The following is a 22,409-nucleotide window of genomic DNA, read 5'->3' as shown; positions in this document are numbered from 1 at the left end:
GAGAGATTTTATATATGTAAGTAGAAAAGAATTTCGAAGTTGATCAACTTCTAGACAGAGTAGGAAGGTGACATTATTATAAAATCAGCAACAGATGGCAGCACGTTTTTAGATAAAAATAGATATCTAATCAGAATGTATATAAATAATTTAAAATTCACTCAGTAATGTAAAATTGGTTGGACAGGTTACACGGTATAAATTTTATAATTATTTTATTTTTAAAGTTAATTTTAATTTTTAATTGATGTCATATCTAAATATATGTAATTAATTATTTTATTTAATTGACTTCATGTTTTCTATATAAGATAGTATCTTATATAGTAATTAAATTTTAATTTTAATCTTTTAATTTTTACAAAAAAAATTGTTGTTTTGATATGTAATTTTATGTACTTTATATACAACTGATTATGCAGGATCCCGCGAAATTGCTATTGGAATAAAGAAAAGAAAAAATAAGGTAAGTGTAATTTCATTTACTTTGTAATTCTGTACTTGGGTTGTTCAAGTTGGTTTTTGATCATAAAAAGTACAATATATGTATATATTAAATTATACTTTTAATTTTATTTTAGGTATGTGTAATTTGTAAATTTGACTGCTGAGGATGGAGTAACATTCCGAAAGCGCTACAGAGTTAGTTAAATATTCTTACCTTTTTATTCTGATTACATTTGGTTGTTATAATAACTGTTTTATATTATTTAATTTGATATAGCGGTAAATATAATGTTTAAAAAAATTATACATATAAAATGGTTTATTATGGTATGGTTTAATGGCATATTAATATTATATTATTATGCTTTTACGGCCAACATGGGACCACTTAAGTCAATTTTAGTTGGATCTTTTCTGAGAAAAGCGTGTTATTTTACTCTTTCGAGCTGCCCAGTATTTCTTCATCCGTTCAGATCTTGCTTTCTTTTCTTCATCTGTAAACACCCTCTTCGTTGTATTTTGTCGTTTGTCTGTCTTTTGTTTAAATCTAATGCTTTTATCTTTTAGCTTTGTAATTTTTCCAGTTTTAAATAAAGTTCTGTAGGTCAGTCAGGGAAATTCCCAATTCTTTCATATCTTCTCTAATTTCTTTGATCCATTCTACTTCTAGCTTTTGGAACCAGAGCTTTTCAATGATATTTCTTGACAGTCTTGTTTCCGGTGTCCTTATGAGATGACCGAAGAAAGAGATTCTTTTTTCCGCATAGTATCAGTAACAGGCTATATTTCTCGATACACCACCTCATTTGGCACAATCCACCATTGGCCTTCTTTTTGGTGTTTTTTATTGATACACGTTCTGACAATTCTCCTCTCTATTTTCAGAATTTTCTCAATTCGGTTTTTCTGAGTGATTTTGAAAAGGGTCTCGCTTCCGTAGGTGACTTCTGGCTGTACTACAGTTTTATAATGTTTAAGTTTTGTTTTAGCAGAAAGGCATTTTTTGTTATATGTTGACCAAGTTAATTTTTGGGATTTAATCATTTTATTTGTCCTGTTTTGCCATGTCACTTTTTCATTTAAATTATAAGTTATTATTTCCCCTAGATATTTAAATTGTTTTACTATTTTAATTTTCTGATTGTTTACCGTAATGTGCTCTATTACCAGAGGATCTATGGCCATTAGTTCAGTTTTTTCGAAAGAGATATGAAGCCCTATCTTTTGTGCTAGGTTTTGAAGGCTCATGATTTGTGTTTTGGCTTCTTGAATATTATTTGCTAAAAGAGCGAGGTCATCTGCAAATCCTAGGCAATTTAGTGTGATGGAGTTTTTCTTAGTACCCATTTTTATATTTTTGGGATTTATTTCATACCATTTTCTCATGACAAATTCAAGGGCGCAGTTAAAAAGGAGTGGTAAGAGGCCGTCTCCTTACCTCAATCCAGTTTTTATGTAGAAGGGTTGAGAGAGTTCACCTCTGAATTTCACTCTGGACTGGGTATTGGTTAAAGTTAATTTTATCATGTTTACGAGTTTAGGGTGAAGGCCCAGGTTTCTCAGAATATTCAACATGGATGGTCGGTGTATACAATCATAGGCCCTTTTAAAGTCGACGAAGGTGATTATTAGTTGTTTTTTCCGTCTTTTATATAAGTCCATCATAAGTTTTAGGGATATTATTTGCTCCGGGCAACCTCTCCATGGCCTAAATCCCCCTTGGTATTCCCCAAGTTCCAGTTCAAGTTGGTCTTTGCATCGGTTGTATATGATTCTCGACAGGATTTTGTATGTGCAATCCAGGAGAGATATGCCTCTGTAGTTTTCCGGATTAGTTTTATCCCCTTTTTTATGTAATGGATGGATGAGGGCTGTGGTCCAGTGTTCTGGAAGTTTTTCTTCGTTCCATATTTTCACGAGGCATAGATGTAGGGAAGTTTTGACTGAATAAACTGATGAGTGTTTCCAGAGTTCTGCGAAATGCTGGTCTTCTCCGCTTGCTTTGTAGTTTTTTATTTCATTTAAGGCTGCAAGAACTTCTTGAATTGTTGGCGGGTTGATATTTACTGGTGAAGTTTTAACTGGAGTTTCAGTGTCAATCTCAAAAAGCTCTGGGGGGTCGTCACAGTTGAGGAGTCTATTGAAGGTTTCTGCCAAAATTTCAGCATTTTCTTTATTGGTGTGGGCCATATTTCCTTTTTTTCCTCTCAGCATAAGGGTGGGTGGTTCATATCTTTGAAGAGCCTGACCAAAAATTTTATAATAGTCTCGGAAATTAGTTTTCTTGGAACTTTCTTCTATTTGCTGAATCAAGTTTTTTTGGGCTTGTCGTTTGGTTCCTCTTATAATTTTCTGAGTTATTTTCCTTTGTTTGGTGAATTCATGGATAGATTCTTCAGTTTTCTGGGTTTGGGGGTTGATCCAAGCCCGGTGTCGGTCTTTGACTGCTTTGTCACATTCTTCATTCCACCATTGGTGTTTTTTTCTTGGGTTTATAGGGGCTAGTTCTTCAGCTATTTCTTTCAGTAGGGATGTCAGTTCTTTTAAATTATTAGTTAATTTGATTTTTTTTTTTGTTTATTCAAAGATGGCATTGTTTATTAATTTATGTGAATCATAAGCTCTTTTGTTTTTAGGTTGGGATTTTTTCTTTTTATGCGGGGTGAATTTTATTTTAACTTTAATTAAGTAATGGTCCGATCCAGTATCTGTTCCTCTCAAGACTTTTACATTATAAATCTCCTTGTGATAATTCCGGTCCATGCAAACATGATCCAGTTGCCATTCTCCTTTTTTCTAATCTGGGTGTTTCCAAGTCTTCAATTTGTTTGGTTTTCTCATAAACTAGGTGGATTTTGAGATCATATTATGGTTTCTACAAAATTCGACAAGTCTTTGGCCGTTCTTGTTAGTTTTCTTTTGGGCAGGCCTTTTCTTCTTTCTTTTTCCTGTTTAGGTAACTACCGTTCAGATAATACTTCAGAGGATGATATGTATGAGTGTAAATGAAGTGTAGTCTTGTACATTCTCAGTTCGACCATTCCTGAGATGTGTGGTTAATTGAAACCCAACCACCAAAGAACACCGGTATACACGATCTAGTATTCAAATCCGTATAAAAATAACTGGCTTTACTAGGACTTGAACGCTGTAACTCTCGACTTCCAAATCAACTGATTTGGGAAGACGCGTTAACCACTAGACCAACCCGGTGGGGTAATCTTTTGGGCAGGCCATTTTCCGATAATATCACGATATCTTCGTTCTTTACCAAGTTGGGCATTAAAGTCCCCTATTAAAATCTTCGTGTGGGTCTTATTTATGTTGTTTGCAGTTTGGTCAAGAAGTTCCCAGAATTTGTCCATCTCTTCTCTATCTTTTTTAAGATTGTTTTTGTCATTGGTAGGAGCATGGACATTTATTATGGTGTAGAATTTATTGGCTGATTTTAGGGTTAAGGTTGAAATCCTGGGGGAGTAAGACTTAAATTCTACGACTGAGTCAATTATTTTAAGATTGATTGCAAATCCTGTTCCGAACTGTGGGCAATTCTTCATCACACGTTTCCCGGGGATTCCTTTGTAAATTCTGTAACCCTGAGATTCAAACGGCTCTCGATCGGTGTTTCTCATTTCTTGAAGACCTGCGATTAGGATATTTTGTTTGTCCATTATGTCTGTTAGAGTTTTTAGTTTGCCGGGTTGAGTTAGAGAATTAATGTTGTGAGTGGCAATGTAGTTTATTTGCTTGTGTTTTATCCTCAATTTTGAAGTTGTGTTGTTTTTGGGTGTTTCCAAACGCTCCGATTCATTGTTATCTTTTAAGCAGCTGCCCACCGGATCCGAGTGCAGCCTTCTCTGGTATTTACCAGACGGTGGATTTTTTCTTAAAAGACCTTCCATATTTGACTTTCAAAGGCAAGTCAGCCTTGGGTGGGAATAAATTCCCGAGTTACAACTCTGGATGTGATCCAGAGAGGCGATTCCGATTTAGTTCACCAGTAGAAATCTCCACCTTTCTAACTGGTTATCCAGACGAACCAACGTGGAGGCGCAAACCGATTTTTTTAATTGAGATTTTAAGTATGGAGAAAGTTTAAATCGGTTCCGGAATCATTTCGTCCTAATGGCATATTATATATACATAATAATTTAAAAAAAAAAAAAATCAATGCAGTTTAAAAGTCTATATTAATGATTTAAAAACAAATGAAATAATGTTGAGGTAAATACATGAAGATACTAAGTACAAAAAGTAACTGTAAAGTAAATCACAATTCAGAAGGCATCAGTGAAGATTATTTGAGCACAATTGTGGCATAATGTTAATTATGGTAGTTCTAAATCCAGAATTGATTTAATCACAATGACCGATAACAATTAATATTTATTTGTGTGCCTTGTTTCGGAACGGCATAGACCGATTCAAACAAAAATTATGTATTCATCTCTTTAGCATTCGTATTTATTATTGATTTAAAATTTTCATTAACCGTATATAAGAAATAGTAGAACAGATTGTCCTGCGCCGAACAGAAAGTATTAGTAAAATTAACATTTATCAAAATCATTATAAGTACAGATAAAAATAAAAGTATACAGGTAAATATAAAAACAAAGTTCTTATCGCAGCTATGAATTTATACTTTGCACAATCACGATGTTCTCATATATTAACGATATACGTGCATAACAGCAGAAATATAATATTTATTTTTTTGTCTTTATTTATATTTAATACATCTTAGTGCTTAAATTGGTAATCATTTTTCAAGTTATGTGAATTATTTTCAAACGTTTTCTTGTAACGAGAGTGGAATACTTTAGTTAAAGCTAACGTGTATCGGTTTTAAATAAAACTAATGTAAAATATTTCTTTATTTCACCTTTCTTTATTTATACTTGAGATAATATATTAATATAAATATATTTACACGTCTTAAATAAAATGTATATTTGAGCTATACTAAATATAATTTTACTTGTTTTATTAAATAAATCTATTTTCCTGTTGCAAGTTAATTTTTGCGAATTAAATGATATGATGAATACCTGTAATAAATAAAAACAGAAGATTTAGTATAGGTATTTAAAATTTGTATTTTAAAAACAGATTATTATTAGTTGTATTTTTAAATATAAATACATAATTTGTTTAAACAAAATTTAATAAATAATAAGCATTAGTTTTATCATAAAACGTACCTTACCATTCTTTTTAAATGCATCCATATTTTCGCAGTATTATTCTGTTCGATTTACTTATATTGTACTATTTTTGCTTACCAGTATTAAATTCAAAAGTGTCTTTCCATCCAGCATTGTTAAAACTGAAAAAAAGAAAAAAACATTTTTAAAATTAACATTTCAATGGATATAAAATTATTTTATTACAGAAAAGTACAAAAAAATTACTATGAATATGTCTTACCTTAATATCGTAATTGTAATTTCGATCGGTAATTCACATATAATATTGAATTTTTCATCCTGCAAACTATTGGTTACAACAAGCATCGACAATATTATTCGATTTATTTTCGACAGACTGTTTTGCACGCTTATGGTAGATTAATGCCAATAACTAACCCGCCCGTCCTCTAACCCCTTTCTATAATTCGTTCAAGTCCATTTCCCCATTCATTCCCACTCATTTTTTTTCTTTCATAGGTTAATTTTTCCAATCTTTTAGTTTATTTTTGGGACCGTATTTTTATTTTCATGATTTACTGATTTTTCAGATTGGAAGCTTTACATAAATGTTCATGTACGATGCTATTAAACATTTTGGATATAATGTTCTTTTATTAACTTTTAGTCGTTACTCCAAACTTCCGGATAGGATGAAATATTATATATCCAAATAACTCTCTCCATCTTTCTTGTTTTATTCTATTGTGTTTTCATCCTTGACACTATTTTTTATTTTCAACTTTTTTTATTAATTACTAATTTTCTAAAATTAGAATATTGTTTTCGTAAATATTCAAGTACAGTGGTTTTAAAGCTGAGGATTTTTCTTTTAATAATTTGTAATCGTTACTTCCAGAATTATTTATGTAGTGTAATCATTAAAATTTAAATTACCTATACGTTAGAAGTATTGGTAGATGGTCAATTAAAGGGTCTCTTTTTTCTGTTTAACATCCGGAATCACCGCAAGGTGATTCATATATATCGTCCTCATTCATCCTCTGATGAATGAGGACGATATGTACGAATGCGAATGAAGTAGTCTTATATAGTCGATTTATACGGTCTACGTAATCGGTTTGCTTGGCATTTCTTCCGCCACCACCCCATTCGGTCGCCCTAAAGCATAAGACCGAATGTCTGTGCCACAAACGGCAACTGAGCCTCGAACAGTTTAGCGACCGGTATCCTAACATAGCTCCTAGAGCTTACCTAACAGCGTGGTACCGTACACTATCGGCTTACGTGTCCCAACCACTCACTTGCCATATATTTGCTAAAATGGGTAAGCGCACCTCGTCGACTACTAAAAATATATATGACATCCATAATAAAATTTATTTCGTCTAGACAGAAATTCGCTGCCACGCCTAGGTCGCTGAATGCCAGCGACCTAGGCATCTGTCCACCATTTTATACCGTTTGGGGCCATAACAATTGGCTGGTGGTCAGCCATACTCAGGGTTACCTTCCCACGGCAATGCGGTATGGGTCTTTCCCTTAAGCAAACTACGGATCCCGGTTGAACAAAGCAACCGCATTTAGGAACTTCCACACGGTCCGAAATTATTATGTAAACTACCCATAGAGATTGCAGTTACGATGTAAAATCGGATTCGTATTTATAGTTTTTTTTTTTTTATTATTTTGGCGTAAAATAATACAACAGAAATCATAGAATTATCGAGTAATGGAAATTTGAATCTTAGATTAAACAGCTACGTAAAAAAGCAGTGTTAGCTTTAAGTAAAGTTTTTTTACATAGCTTTACGTTTGTACTTTCACGCAGTAGCTTAACAGTGAGGAGTAGTTTAAATTATTTGTAAGTTATATATGTATATGTCATAACAATTCCAGTAATAATTGTAATAATTTAAAATAAAGTAAAAGTATAATATCGGTCATTTTTTTCTGTTGTTCTACATAATTATTATGACCGAAAGAAAAAGAAAAATTTAAGGAATTCTAATTTGTATTTGTGTCGACTGGTACAGATTTTTTATTTTTACTGTAACCGAAATAAGAATTTAATAAAAAATGTGTAAATAAATAAAAATGGTATAAATAATATATTTATTCCATCAAAAGCGGAAGTGCCTTTTTAAAGGGTGTATATTTCTGTAAATACTTTGTAAACTTAAAAATCAATAGTTTGAAAATTTTAACCTTTGCACATTTAACTTTGCACACAAATTTACTTGGCATACTTTATTATTTGTTTAAATTTTTAAACAAATAATAAATATAATGCAATGTTTAAATAAGAAAGTGAAATATTTTCTTTCAAAATTACGTTAACCGAGTTCGCATTTTTTTTCTTCAGGACGTTAATGTACGTGTGTTTGTTCGGTGTTGGCCTCTATAAATCATCTTATATCTACAGAACTACTGAACCGATTGACCAATCCTGGTCAGATTACGTCTATATACGGGGGGGGGGGGGCATTGTTGCCATTAAATTTTCAGCTTAAAAGGTCAAGGGAATGAGGCTGTAGAGCAAGGTAATTTTCAGTATCTCGAGATTTCGTCTAATTAAGGTCATATTTTTTCTTAGACACATTTGTTAACAAATTAAAAATAAAAGTATTTGCAAAAAAAGAACATTTTACGAAATCGCAACCCATCCCAAAAATGTTATAAACTACTGTTATGTTGTGATGTCACAGGTGAGCGGTAAAATTAAATAAATTAATAATATTTAAAGTGTAAAAAATAACTCGGTCTGGCTGGATATCGAATGAATCGCCCGGTTGTCTCGGTACCTATTCCGTTAAGCCTCGCGGCTACACTAACCTGCTTACCGTATATGCGAAATTTGTTCCATGTAAGTCGTGAAGTTATATTAATTTAGTTAGTGACTACCGGCACACCCGCGTAAATTAAATACTGTATTCACGCGCGCTTTAGTTAAAATCATTGAATTAAATAAACTTAAAAATATTATATTTACAAAAAAATTATAAATATTTTAAATTAAGTTGTGCGTATATGCCGTGCATCGGAAACAACTGTTATCAACTTTTTTCCTATTTTTCATTTTAAAATTTGTATCTTCAATTTTCAATTAATTGAATCGACCTAATTGACTTATTGTAATCAATAATGGCAGTGAATAGGAAATTTGTAGAAATTTTACTTTTTATTTATAGAAAATTTTACTCTTTTCAAAAATCTGAATATGTAAAAAAATTCAAATTTGAAAATTTTAAATTTTAAGGAAATGAATTTTCTTAAAATTAAGGAAGAAGAGATTACATTTTAAGCTTAGTGAAAATTGAAGGAAATTTTAGTAATATCGTTAACAGGTTGGGTGTTAATGGGTCCGGATCATAATTTGAGTATTTATGACATTTTGATGGGTTGACAAGTCTAAATACATATTATAATATAATATGTATCTAAATATATAATATGTATTTAGACTTGTCAACCCATCAAAATGTCATAATATATATATATATATATATATATATATATATATATATATATATATATGTACCGGGTATATATATATATATATTTTTTTTAACTGATTTAAACATATGACGCGCAATGATGATATATTACTGCAGTATAAAAATAATTTTTATAACTTAAGCATATTTATATTCTGTAAACAGGTCAGTTATTTAGTATTTATTTTTACTCTATACATTCAACCCAACTGCAATGCAGGTGTTATTACAATTGTATGCAGGTTTTAAGAAACACGTTTATCAGAACGTTTCAATATATATATATATATATATATATATTTCAATGTGTATTCAAATATATATATATATATAAAATTCAGTTTTCGATAACAAAAAATCTATCGCGTAAATTTATCAAAAAAATTACAACCTGATTACTCTTTCCTTTAGAAAATATAAAAAGAATCATAGAAATCGGTCCATTTAATAATAAAACTTTAGATTTGAAGATACATTAAATGCGGAATATTCATTCATTCAAGTCAAATCGAAAACATCCTCTTTTTTGAGATTGTTAATAAATAAAAATCACGGTTAGAAAATTTTGCGTGTATTTCTTCATTTAATTTAAACGTTTAGAAATTTTTATTTTCATTAGTGAAATTTAGTTGGGTGTAACTTGTATAAATTAAGGGACATTGATTCAATTCAATTTTGGAAAATATAATTTAAAAGATTGAGGGATGTTTAGATGATACTATACTAAACATTTTTTTGTGGTTATTTTTTAACAAAGAAAACATTACCATTGGAAATAGTTAAGTAATAAATCTTTAATATAAAAAAAACCACTAGTTTCAAAATTTAATTATATATTATTTTCTCCGACAGCTGTAGGCAGAAAACCAGTGAAATCTATTCTCCACCTTTTTCCATATCAGGATGTGAAATAAAGTTTTTATTGAGAAATACGGTCGGGATTAGAACCCCCTAACTTCCAGAAGAAATTAAATATTTGCATTTTTATTCGACACCGGTCACTGTAGGATCACATAGAATGGTTAACTTTTGCCTAGTTTTTTAACACTCTAATACTCCTTCCTTCTTTCTTCTGACCAGTTTTGGTTAGCGCATTCTATATTTTCCTTCTGGATAACTTTAAATTCTAAGATATTTTCCTAAGTATCCTTTTGTCTTTTAAATCCGTTTACTACCCTCAGATCCTCTTTAACTTGTTTTAACCATTTAATCTTCGATTTGTCACTGTCAAAAATTCTCTTCGTTAGTCTGTTTACATCCATTCTTGTCAGATGTTCGTAGAATGCCAATCTTCGGTAACGTATTGCTTCCGTGATTTTATCTGAATCCCGGTAAAGTTTCTCACGCTTCCTTAACTTCTAATCGTCGTTAGTTTTTCTGGGCATTAGGATTTTCTTTAGTATCCGTTTTTCTTCAGGTTCCTCCAGTTTATCTGTTTCTCCTTGGTTCAGAGCTACGCATTCTGCCGCGTATAAAACTGGTGGTCGGATTACTGTAGTATAGTGTACCTGATCTTACCCATCCTTGAGATCCGTTTTTTATTATTGTACACGTCCTTCGTTATTCCATAGGATGTTGGAATCTTATTGATTCTGACGATGTTTGCTTGATTATCCACTCCATTTGGTTGGATAATTTCACACATGTACCTAAATTTGCTCCTCTTCTTAATTCTTGCGAGCCCTGTCCGTAACAGTTTTAGTGTATTCCTAATATTTATCACATACTCTTTTCTATGGAAATTTGAAGGCTGCCTTTTTGGCCAGTCCGTGTAGAAGATTTAGTTGTTGTTTTACCGTTGAAGTGAATGTGATGAAGATCTTGATTTAAAAAAAGAAGAAAAACTAAGATATAGGTTTAAAAATATTTGTAAATATCAATCTCTTAAGAAGCTTAACACTCTACTTCCAGCTTGGAAAGCCGGTTCCAACTCTATTCCGAAAATTATACACAGATATCCCGTACCCTTCTATAAATATGTGTACACACACACACATATATATACATACACACACACACACACACCCAGTATTTTATGTTTATAGAAACATGATGCACTGTTCAAAATTAAAATAAACACTTAAAAAAAGGGTAAAGGCTGTTTTTACATCCGTTCAAACAATTATTAATAATAATAATAATTAGGCACAACTTAATTGTCAGAATGGAGCGCCTTGAGAATCAGAGATTTAAAATACTACACGAAAGAAATGAGAGCAATCGGCTGAGAATTCTTGTAACCTTAACATCTAACGGTAAAGCATGAACGACTCTGTAACTTTAGTAAGAGAGATATCCTTTGTATTCTACCGCATGTATAAATTTTATTTCGGACTAGCTGATTACATGGCGTTGCCCGAGTATTTATTTATTATAATCTTCTATTAGACAGGAAAAGGAATCATGTCTATAAATAGTGTAAAATCAAACTAATTTTGTTTACAGGTTTTTTAAACTATAAGTACGCTAAACAAATTATAAAGTAAAATCTTTTTAAAATTCACTGTTTCCCTAAAATACGACCGTCTAAAATTCGAGTGAGTACTGGAATATTTTCGAACATCAGAAGTCCAAGAACGAGGCATAATAATTGCTAAAAATGTCCAGAAGGTTTTACCGACAGAGTTCGTACAGAAAATAAATGAATGAGATAGTTGCGTTTTTTTTTTTTATTTAAAAGTTTCCCCATACGTGGATCTATGTTAAAAACACATAAAAGCAAATTATTTTCAAGCGATAAAAGACGGTTCCTATATTTAGTTTTTAGCCGTAGATCAAAAACCTTATTCACAGAGATAAGACGTAGCAAAATTAATTAATATTTTCAACGTTTCTATGAATAAATTTCCGTATTCACTTCATCGAGTAAACCAAAACGTATCTAAATCTTCAGATGTAAATTGTTGTTGTAACGTTTTATCGGCAGACATTTTGATTAGCTGGTCGCGAATCTTAATCGATAACTTATCCGCTGCAATAACGTTTTCACTAAGGATTCCGTCTCTTTGAGAAATCATTTTTATTTTCTGGAAAATACTCGGAAAAACTGAATTTTTAGCTCACGCAAATGCATTTTCATGCTATCCAAACTGTGGTGAATAAAAGTGTCTTCTTCATCTAAATTTTTCTCAATATATATTTGGAAGTTTGTGGAAACATATCAAAACTTTTGCTTTAAGGCAAATAACCCAGATATTCTTAATGAAAACAGAAAGCATGAACTTTGTCATTAATAAATTGTTCTTAACATATCCTTGTATATTCACATTCTAGTCGTTTAAATGCGAAAATACTTCAGCTAAGTAAGCCAACAGCAATATATATATATACTCATTATTCCGTAAAAACATTGAGAATTGCTTTTATTTATCCTGGAAAAATATTATTAATTCATCTCGAAATTCCAATAACCGGGTTAACACTTCTGCGATAACCATCTGACTTCTGTATGGAAAAGAAGAGATTTTTTCTTTTAGCCCACTTCATTGTATAGTTTAGCAAACAACCTATTTTGTACTGGTTGACTTTTAATAAAGTTAATCACTTTTACAGCCTTAAAAAGAATTTGTTTGGGATTTTTCGGCATACTTTTTGTGGCAAGAGCATATCTGTGAAGGCAGCAGAGCATCCATTCCGCCCTTCGTATAAGACAATCTTTTATATTTTTGAGAATTCCACTGTTCTTTCCTGTTATCATCTTTGCACCGTTACTACATATTGCAATAAATTTTGACCAGTCTACGTTATAGTTTTTAGTAGCTTCATAAAAAACATCTAAAAGACGGTCATCCTGTTGAATGACCAAGTATTGATCTGCAGAACAACGGAACGAAACACAAGGATAGCGGGAGTTTGTTTTCCCCTACTAACTGCAGAACCTGGACGAATGTCTCTTGTTGCTGTGTCTTTATATTTTATCTGGCGGGTTATCAACTGTTTTGTGGCGGTTATACATTTTATTTGTTTTATTTAATTAATGGACGGATTTTTGCAGTCGCTTGACTGTGCACCAATCCTTGTGGACTGCATCTGCAATAAGGCCTTACGTCACAAATTTAAATTGCCGAGAGACATACGGCGCTTTTTTAGGGGATGACAAGAAAATACTAGATCGGGTATTATTACTAACTAATAAAAGGAATTAATATACTTAATAAGATTCATCCCGTCAAAATTTTTTTATTATTTTGTTTTTCACGTTTTATGTATTATCCTAATCGTTGCGTTTCTTTTAATGTTTCAATCTTATTCCTATTATTATCTTAGTTTTTATCATAGCTTTAACCATATTTTGCTAATATTTTAATATCCGAGAAGAACCTCTTGTTATTATTTTAACCCGGGCGATGATAACGCGAAAACGTTTTTCGCCTCCCCCCCCCAAAAAAAAAAATTATGAGAAATTATAGATTACTTTTTATCAAAATTGCCTTACGGAAAGCGGTTCTTCACCTAGCTTTGTCATCACCTAATAAGTATTACTTGTCGAAGTTTAGAAAGTGTAAACATATAGATGCGCAGTTGGTCTAACTAAGGTGTCTGAAGTAGCTACGCTAATATTACACCGGAGAAGATAATGTACCGCAACAGAATCGTAGGTAGCAAGAAATATTTATTGCAGTCGTGTTGTAAATTTTACGTTTTCTTCTTCTTTTCCACATTTAAAAAAAACAGGACTTTTTAGTATGTGCGTGTAGCGTATGTTCGTGTTAATATTCCTTGATCCTTCACTTTGGACCAGCGATCCATCACCACTTTTATCTCAATTTACGTAATAATCAACTTTGGCATTTATTTATGCGTTTAATGTTAATTAAATTATTTTTATTTTTGTAATTTATTTAGTCCGTAACTTAAATTACGAGAGTAGCTAAATAATTAAACGTAAATGGCGACAGCGGAAAAACTGTTTAATAGAATTAACTGAAATTATTTCACGTTCAACTTGGTACCCCTGGCATAGAAGATATCAGCCAATTGAAAAAAATGTCCATCATTAAAACCTCTTTTTTATTTCAAAATGTCGGCTCCGATCGTGAAACGTGTACCGTGGAAGAGCATTTGCTGAGATTAAATTTTTAATTTCTGAACCAGTAAAACCGGCTAAATTCACTCTCGGATGTTAAAAGCCCGTTTCCTTTGCAGCGTGTTTTCACTAATCGCGTTGATTCGGACGTCTATTTTCTGTATAGAGTGGTTCATGATGAGTGGCGAAGGGAATGGAATGCTACCATCAACGATAAACTTCTCCCAGTTAAGAACACTTGGAAGCAGCGGAGCTCTTCATGAAAGAGTAAAGAGGGCGAATTAAATTCGCTCGTGTACATCTCGTGACTCAGACCGATGCACCCATTTGTGTTCGCTGCGACTGCCATCTGACAGTATACCACATACTTGTGTCTGTTAAGCGGCATCGCGTAGGAAATTTAAATTAGGGGCTAAGATCCGAATTATTTTAGGAAACAATATAACGATATTGTAGAATGTTTTGTTATTTCATAAACCCGTGCGTCTGTTTTCAAATATTTAATAATTACTGTAACGTGTTTTTTTTCGTATTTTATAATGCGTTTTAGATTTTTACTATTCTGCTTGTGATACTGCGCGTTGTGATTGTTAATTTTATTTGCTTTATATCATCACTTTTATTTACTTTATATGTCCGTGATATTTAGCGCCGGTATTGTTGAACTAATTTATTATAAAAAATATCGCTTCCAGGCGCTAATAACGAATCTTTGTTGAGCGCCCAAAAAAAAAGAAAAGAAATCGATGCGAACAATTTTGTACGACTAGAATAAAAAAGCTAATAGAAAGATGAGATAAGTTCCTAAATGTAGCCGGGGATTATGTTAAAAAATATTTTTTGTCATCAAATAAATAATTATTCTACACTTGTTTGTTTTTTGTTATTAATTACTGAACGATCCTCATATTTAAGATTGAATTTAATTAAATAATGCGGTATTGGATTCGAAATAAATCTTCACCTAGGTCGATTGACCTATTTGCATCTATTTAGCAAAGAAAACCCAGCAAATCCTTTTATAAACAACGTTGATCAAACTGTATTATAATTATATTTCTTACCGTAACGACCTCAATTGACACGAAGGATAAGGATAGATTCCGGACCGGCGACCGGCTTCTTTCTACCTACCGCAGGATTATCAGTGCCAACACTACTTCAGGTAGAACTACTAGCATCCATGTATGTATGGTTTATAAAATTTTACGAGCAGTACTAATTAATTATTATATAATTACAATAATTAGTTTTAAGTTAAGATTAATTATAAAAAGTCAGATCAGTTAATTTTTTTTTAATAAAGAATGCTTTTTTAGCAAAAAATAAATTGGTTTCTGAAGTAAACTGAATTCAGAGGATGGATTCTCTATTGTATTTGTCACAAGTATATGATGATGATTTTTGTGTCGGTCTTTTTGTAGATGTAATGAAAGCCTTTTGATTGACCATTATATTTTACTAGATCGACTCTTAGAGGTACACCATATCAGTGGTTCTGTTCATACGTATCAGATCGGACTCGGTGTACTAAAATAGGAAGAGAAATCAGTGATAAGTGAAAAATAATGTACGGTATCCCTCAGGACTCGGTACTAAATGGCCCCTTGTTTTTTAGTGTATATAAATGACTTATGTCTTTTCAAAGGAAGTATAGCCTTTGCAAATAGCCTGAGCAAAACTTCTTCCAGAATTAAAATTCCACTAGCAGGATGACATTAATTTACTTAAGTTATGGTTTACCAACAATTGCATGGCGATCAGCCCTAAAACCAAATACGTTCTTTTCAACATAAAAAAACTTCAGTTTTTTGACTCCTTTAAAATACCATCAGGCGTCTTGTAATAATATCATACAATGCGTATGTCCCAATATAGCAATGTAAATGAAATAAAATACCTGGGCTTACTTGTAGACCCCAGTTTTAGCTGGTAAAGTCATACAACTTATATTAAGAATTACTTAAATTAGTTAGATATTCAGGAATGTTTTATATGATCCAAGCCGATGTGTAATGTAGAAGTACTAAGGAAGATAAACTTTGCTTTAGTTAATTCAACGTTAAACCGTAGAGTCGGTTTAACCACTCAAACTACTTGTTAAACTAAAAAAAATTATTTGTTCGACTTATAGTAAATAAAAGCTGATTAGAACACATTAAATCTCTATTTCTTTCTCTAAGAATATTACAATTCAGGAACATGTATATTTATGAAATACGAGTTTTTTTTTTATAGAATTACGTTTGATGAAAGTAATAACGCTCACCTATAATTTTGCTTCGATATTTAAATGCCCTGAAATTGTGTAATGGCACGCGATTAGTTATAAAAAAAAATCACGGGCAACATTCTTGAAGCCACTATTTTGAGTGGAAAATTCCAAGGTGAAGTTGTACTTCTACCACGGATCCCAATGATTCCTTCAGATTCACCTATACCATTCAAACGTTTGCAATTTCCAATCCGCTTGGCATTTGGTATGACTATAAAGTCACAAGGCCAAACAATGACAATTTGTGGCTTAGATTTAGAAAATCCGTGTTTTTCTCACGGCCAATTTTATGTTGCGTGTTCCAGAGTTGGAAAACCATCGAATTTGTTCGTTTAGACTCCTCAAGGATTAACCAAAAATATTGTACATCCAATGGCATTACGATGAATTAAAGTTTTTGTAAATTAAAAAATATATGTTATAAAATAGTTTGAGTGTAAACTTTTTCACCTTTAATTAAAACAAGTTTAAGTTTTTATTTAACACAGCTTCTACATTTCACTTCACCCATACAGTATACACATACTCACACGCTATCGATTGGTCGAATTGTGATAAATGTACATGTAATGACGTTAGATATTGTAATAACTTTTTAATAATAATTTTCATCTTAAGTCCCTAAACCTAAACCTAAATTGACAATTTTCAAAATGTTTTACACATTAAGGCACCAAAAGTTGTTAACTTATTACCAGAAACAAAAAAAAAACCATTAAAAGTTAAAAGAAAGTTTTTGAAAACTTTGCAAAAATTTCTTTTACAATTGGACGGTAATAGTCATTTTTATAATACTGTATTTATATTATATAATACTGTCTAGTTTCTATTAATTTACTTTTTCTCTTCATTAGTGTGGTGAGTTTACTTATGAAACGCTCCGCCTTCCTGCTTACCTCGTCCAAATGCTTTGAGAATAGGCGATGTGGTAATGTGATAAAGATTATAATTGTTTAACTTCATAATATTTCCAGAAACAAAATAAAGTAAGTAAACTCACTAGTAGGATGTAAAAATCCTACTACTCTTTGGATAAGGGCCTAAAACGTATCAAAGTAAAGTTCTTTGATACAACCAACCATTGGCCAAAGGGATGGAAAAAATGGGGTTTCGAAGACAAAATAAAACCATACCTACCTTAATAGGCACATATCGAATCATTTTAAGGTGGTCATAATCCTCTAAACATTACCTAAAACTTTTGTCTGAAACAATTTTTAATATGACTAATCCTTACGGCAAGGGACGACTAAAATGTTGCTGAAATTGTAAGATGGGGCCCGTGTCGTATGCTAAACATGTGAAACTTTTTTCACATGCAACCATTGTCGTATTGAGTAAATTTGAAGTTTTTCTTAACTTTAAGGTGGAAATTTTTATTATCCCCTACTTATCACCGGTGAAATCTACCTCCGCCTTCCGGCGAGCCAAAAGGAACTTTTTTAAATAAATGTGAACGTCAAATAACATTTTGTTTATTTTCTTTTTGTTATGATGGATTTTTATCAATCAAGTAACGGCTTCATCCGTCGGTTAAAAGAAAAAATATAGAAGGTAAAGAAGATTAAATAAGGAATACGATAAAAGAAAAATATTATTTTTATTATATTACGTTTAATATGTTCCTTAATATATTTGGTATTACCTTTTGTTTGTATATTACAGTTATGTTTCTTTCTAACTGTTACAAAAATATAAACGCTTTTAAATAAAATTGTCTCTACCTTCTCCTCAAAAAAAAAAAAAAACTGTTTTAGATGAGGGAAATCAGGATAGTATATTAGTTACTGTATATTAATCGATCGGGTGAAATTAAAATTACTGTTAATAAGAGGAACTCCGGTTATTCACATAAGGTAAAATGCATTATAACTTTGTATAAATAATTCCTAAAACCCCTCCACTTCATTAAAGAAGGTAGACTCGACCTACGAGAATATCGGTGTTAGTAAAAGGATATCTTTGTGGTACACACGTTCTTTTGGTATAGCCACTAACGGTTCTTTTTATTGCTTCGCTTCAGTGTGTTTGTTTAGCCGGGAGGATGAGGACTTCTATCGTGTTGTTTGTTCTTATTAATATTGTGCCGCAGTTGGTTGTTTCATCGAATAATAAAATTCAAAGACTTAGCACGCACGTTTTACCTATGCGTTATACAATTCGTATTAATCTTCTTCTTGGACCACGTTTTGTTTTTAATGGAGATGTCAGAATGTTTTTTTTTGTTTTTTTTTAATTATTTAAAGAAAAGAAATAGTATTAAGTAATGTTTTTACTCGTCATTACTCATCCGTTAAAAAGAATCTTAAAATCTTTTATTCTATTAATAATTTTTTAAATTGTTTTTCTTATATGATTATATTATTATTTAGTTAAAATAAATATTTCAATGGTGCTTTTTTAAGTTTTAATGAAGGTATAAATTAATTTTATCGGTAATGAAAAACTAGTATTTAAATTGTCATTTCGGATACTTAAATGGCGCTCTTTTTATTTCTGTACTATAATAGGAATTTATTCTGATTAGTAATTTAGTATTGGGAGAAATATTTAATTATGAGGGTTGTCTTAATGTGTACGGTGAGGTTCCCGGGCTGTGTACACTGGTGTATTTATATGTAAATGCATTTAAAATGATTTTATTTGGATATTTTTTATTTATAAAAAATGTAAATCTAGGTAGAATTTACAGTATATTCGTCTTAAGCAAACTTTTTTATTGCTTTTTTTGTTTTTCTATACGTTACCAATCGTTAAAAAAATGAAATTATGTAAAATATAAAAAACTAAACTGATAAAACGGCTTTTTTAAGTGTACACAAACACACACACACACACACACACATTGTGTCAACAGACACACAAATGTGTCTACAGTTGAAAAAGTTGAAGGTTTTTGGCGAAATGTAATGCCTGTATTTTTATTTTTTGTATAATGTCTTTCTTATTTTTTATCTTCTTTATATGGTTTGCTAATAAATAATATAGTATATTAATTTAAAAAAAAATGAAAGTTTATTATTGTCGTTTATATAAATATTTTAATTTTAAAAATAAGTTTTTTTTATTACTTCATTAACAACCTTAAATTTATTAAACCAATAATGAAAAAAAATATATATAATAAATTAGTTATTATTAAAATGAAGATGAAATTAGGGTTGAAATTTTTAGCATACAAAAGATGACAAATTTATCAAATTAAATAATAAAACACAATTGTTAATAATATTACAATTATTATTTACATAGCTTAAAAATACGTATATAATATATATATTACATACACGTATTTCTATTTAAAAAAGTCTGTCTAAATATTTTGTAAACGGCTTATCTGTTTTTAACGAACCTCATAGATGATATCTTTTTAGATTTGATTAAAACTGAGATTATACACCATTCCAAAAATGTTTCGTTTATCTATACCTTTTTCTTGGGAAACAGTTTTTTTTATCTAACTGAAATATGTTTCATTAAAAAATTCATAAAATTTTCAATTCTTTTCATCCAAAAGATTTTACGATTATTGACATTTTTTTTACTGAAGTGTGTACATGTAGATCTTTGTAAGACCGGTTGTAAATAGAATCGCTTTAAAAAATTTATTGAAAGAGTAAAAAAAACTTTTTAATTAATATGATGAGGAAAAAAAAACATTTTTAAAAGCTTTTATTTAACTCGCTTTAGGAATAATCAAATCTTGCAACTGCTATATCTTTTGATCTATCGTATGAAAGTCAATGAAATTTGGTACACGTATGCAACTTCGATGAAAATACAGCACTACGGGGTCGGAATTTGATATGAACCACTCCCACGCCCCCACGCGCTCCCACTACGCTAAATTCATGCATTTAGTTGAAAATGTTCATTTCTCATGAACTATCGTATGAAAATGATTGAAAATTGGTACACTTATGTAACTTCGATGTGTAAAAATAAATATTTTTACTTTTTTTGTCTTAAAAAAATACAAAAAAATTACAAAAATTTATTTGATTACATATAAAAAATTATTTTTTAAAAAAGCTTTTATTTAACTAATATTAATATTAATAAAAAAAGGAAACAAATTAAAAAACCCTCTAAAAAGTAAAAAAGAATTACATCAAATTGAGAATTTTAAACAAAAAAAAATATAATATATTAACAAATATAAAAATGCACTGAAAAGTAAAAAATAGATTATATAAATATCTAATAAATAACCAATAAATAAATGTAACAATTATTAAATTTTAAAATTAAAAGTAATAAAAATATTTAGTTAAATAAAATGGTGGAGCAGTTTTTATAACAATGTTTTCGAATAAGTATTTATAGACATTTGCTGTATTTTAAAATATATTTTTTGTTTAATGAGGTTGTTTAGAATATGTATATAATTTATTTATCTGTAATAAAATAACTCAAGTTTTAATTGTTTGATGGTTAAAATTTGCACCGAGATGACCTTTAAGGGTTAATAAGATTAAAAATAAAAAAATAAATTTAGAAATCTTGCAAAATGTTATTACATTTTGACGATAATCTGAAAAATTATTAATTATTATAATTGTAATCGTAATTATAAATTCATTAAATAAAAATTCATAATTAATTAAAATGAAACTTTTAGCGGAAAGAGTGCGTTCAATTTGGCTTAGATTACAAGCAGAATTCGAAGATGAACGTCAACTATGTGAGAACACGTACAAAGAAAGCGAGTGGGTGCATTTTCCCAGATTGTTACTTGCAGCTAGTCAGTCTCAACTGGAGAGGTTCCAGCAGACCTTTCCGACTCCTCGCGGCGTTATTGAAAATGAAAATGAAGATTAATTGTAAAAATAAATGTTGTATTGTTTTAAATAAATTATAAAAAAACTGCGCCACGCTTTTATTTAACTAAATATTTTCATTACTTTTAATTTTAAAATTTAATAATTATTACATTTATTTATTGGTTATTTATTAGATATTTATATAATTTATTTTTTACTTTTCAGTACATTTTTATACTTGTTAATATATTATATTTTTTTTGTTTAAAATTCTCAATTTGATTTAATTCTTATTTTTTACTTTTTAGAGGGTTTTTCTAATTTGTTTCCTTTTTTTATTAATGTTAATATTAGTTAAATAAAAGCTTTTTAAAAAATAATTTTTTTTGTCATAAGTTATTTGACCGATTAGTATTATTCTCCATTCCTGTTTGTTCCGGGCTATTTTTAGGTAGATTTCATAACAAAGCTACCTCTTGCAATGGGTAACATTATCGGACTTCCGGAAAATTTCGACATGTCTTCGCGTTTCACATCCCCCAGATCTCAAAACCACCGTCAGTTCAAAAGTTTATATATATATTTCACTTTCTTGTAGACACGATAACTGCCGTAATTTTCCGCCAATCACTTTCAAATTGATACATAAAATATAACAACCCAAAATCTCAGCCGAGTTCATTAATGGGCAAAATCGGACCATGGGGGTGGAAATAGGAGGGCTTTTTCGAAAAAACAAAATATCGCTACAACTTTCCTATTAAGTAAAACATCGGAACCGTTTAAAGTTCCTACTATTTTTTGGATAAGGGCCTAAAACTTATCTAAGTAAAGTTTTTTGATATCACCAGCCATTGGCCTAGGGGGATGAAAAAATGGAGTTTCGAAGACAAAAAGTATTATACTTCCCTCGATACGCATAGTATCGAATCGGTTTAAAGTGATCGTTAGTACTCTAAACATTATCTAAAACGTTTGTCTGCAACAATTTTTAATATGACCAACCTTTACGGCAAGGAATGCCAGAAAAAATCTTGTTGGAATTGTAAGAAGATGGGGCTTGTCGTATGCTAAACATGTGAAACTTTTTTCACATGCAACCATTGTTGTATTGAGTAAATTTGAAGTTTTTCTTAACTTTAAGGTGGAAATATTTTTTATTCCTTACTTTGCACCGGTGAAATCTACCTCCTCCTTCCGGCGTGCCGAAAGGGATTATTTAACATTAGCATTCTTACTATATTCTAGAAT

At 30.6% G+C, this 22,409-nt stretch overlaps 1 protein-coding gene across 1 annotated transcript in view; it reads left to right on the top strand.

The window, feature by feature from the left end:
* The first annotated feature begins 350 nt into the window (after positions 1-350).
* The window catches only part of LOC142330727 (aminopeptidase Ey-like), a 122,318-nt gene continuing 100,259 nt past the window's right edge, over positions 351-22,409 (top strand). Inside the window, exon 1 of the mRNA XM_075376173.1 lies at positions 351-466. The gene's annotated coding sequence lies outside the window, so the exon portion shown is untranslated. The remainder of the gene's footprint in view (positions 467-22,409) is intronic.

The sequence above is a fragment of the Lycorma delicatula genome, chromosome 9 (assembly GCF_047948215.1).
Source record: "Lycorma delicatula isolate Av1 chromosome 9, ASM4794821v1, whole genome shotgun sequence".
Classification (NCBI taxonomy): Eukaryota; Metazoa; Arthropoda; class Insecta; order Hemiptera; family Fulgoridae; genus Lycorma; species Lycorma delicatula.
The sequence above is the reverse complement of the archived record's forward strand: the minus strand, read 5'-3'. Positions and strand labels throughout refer to the sequence as shown.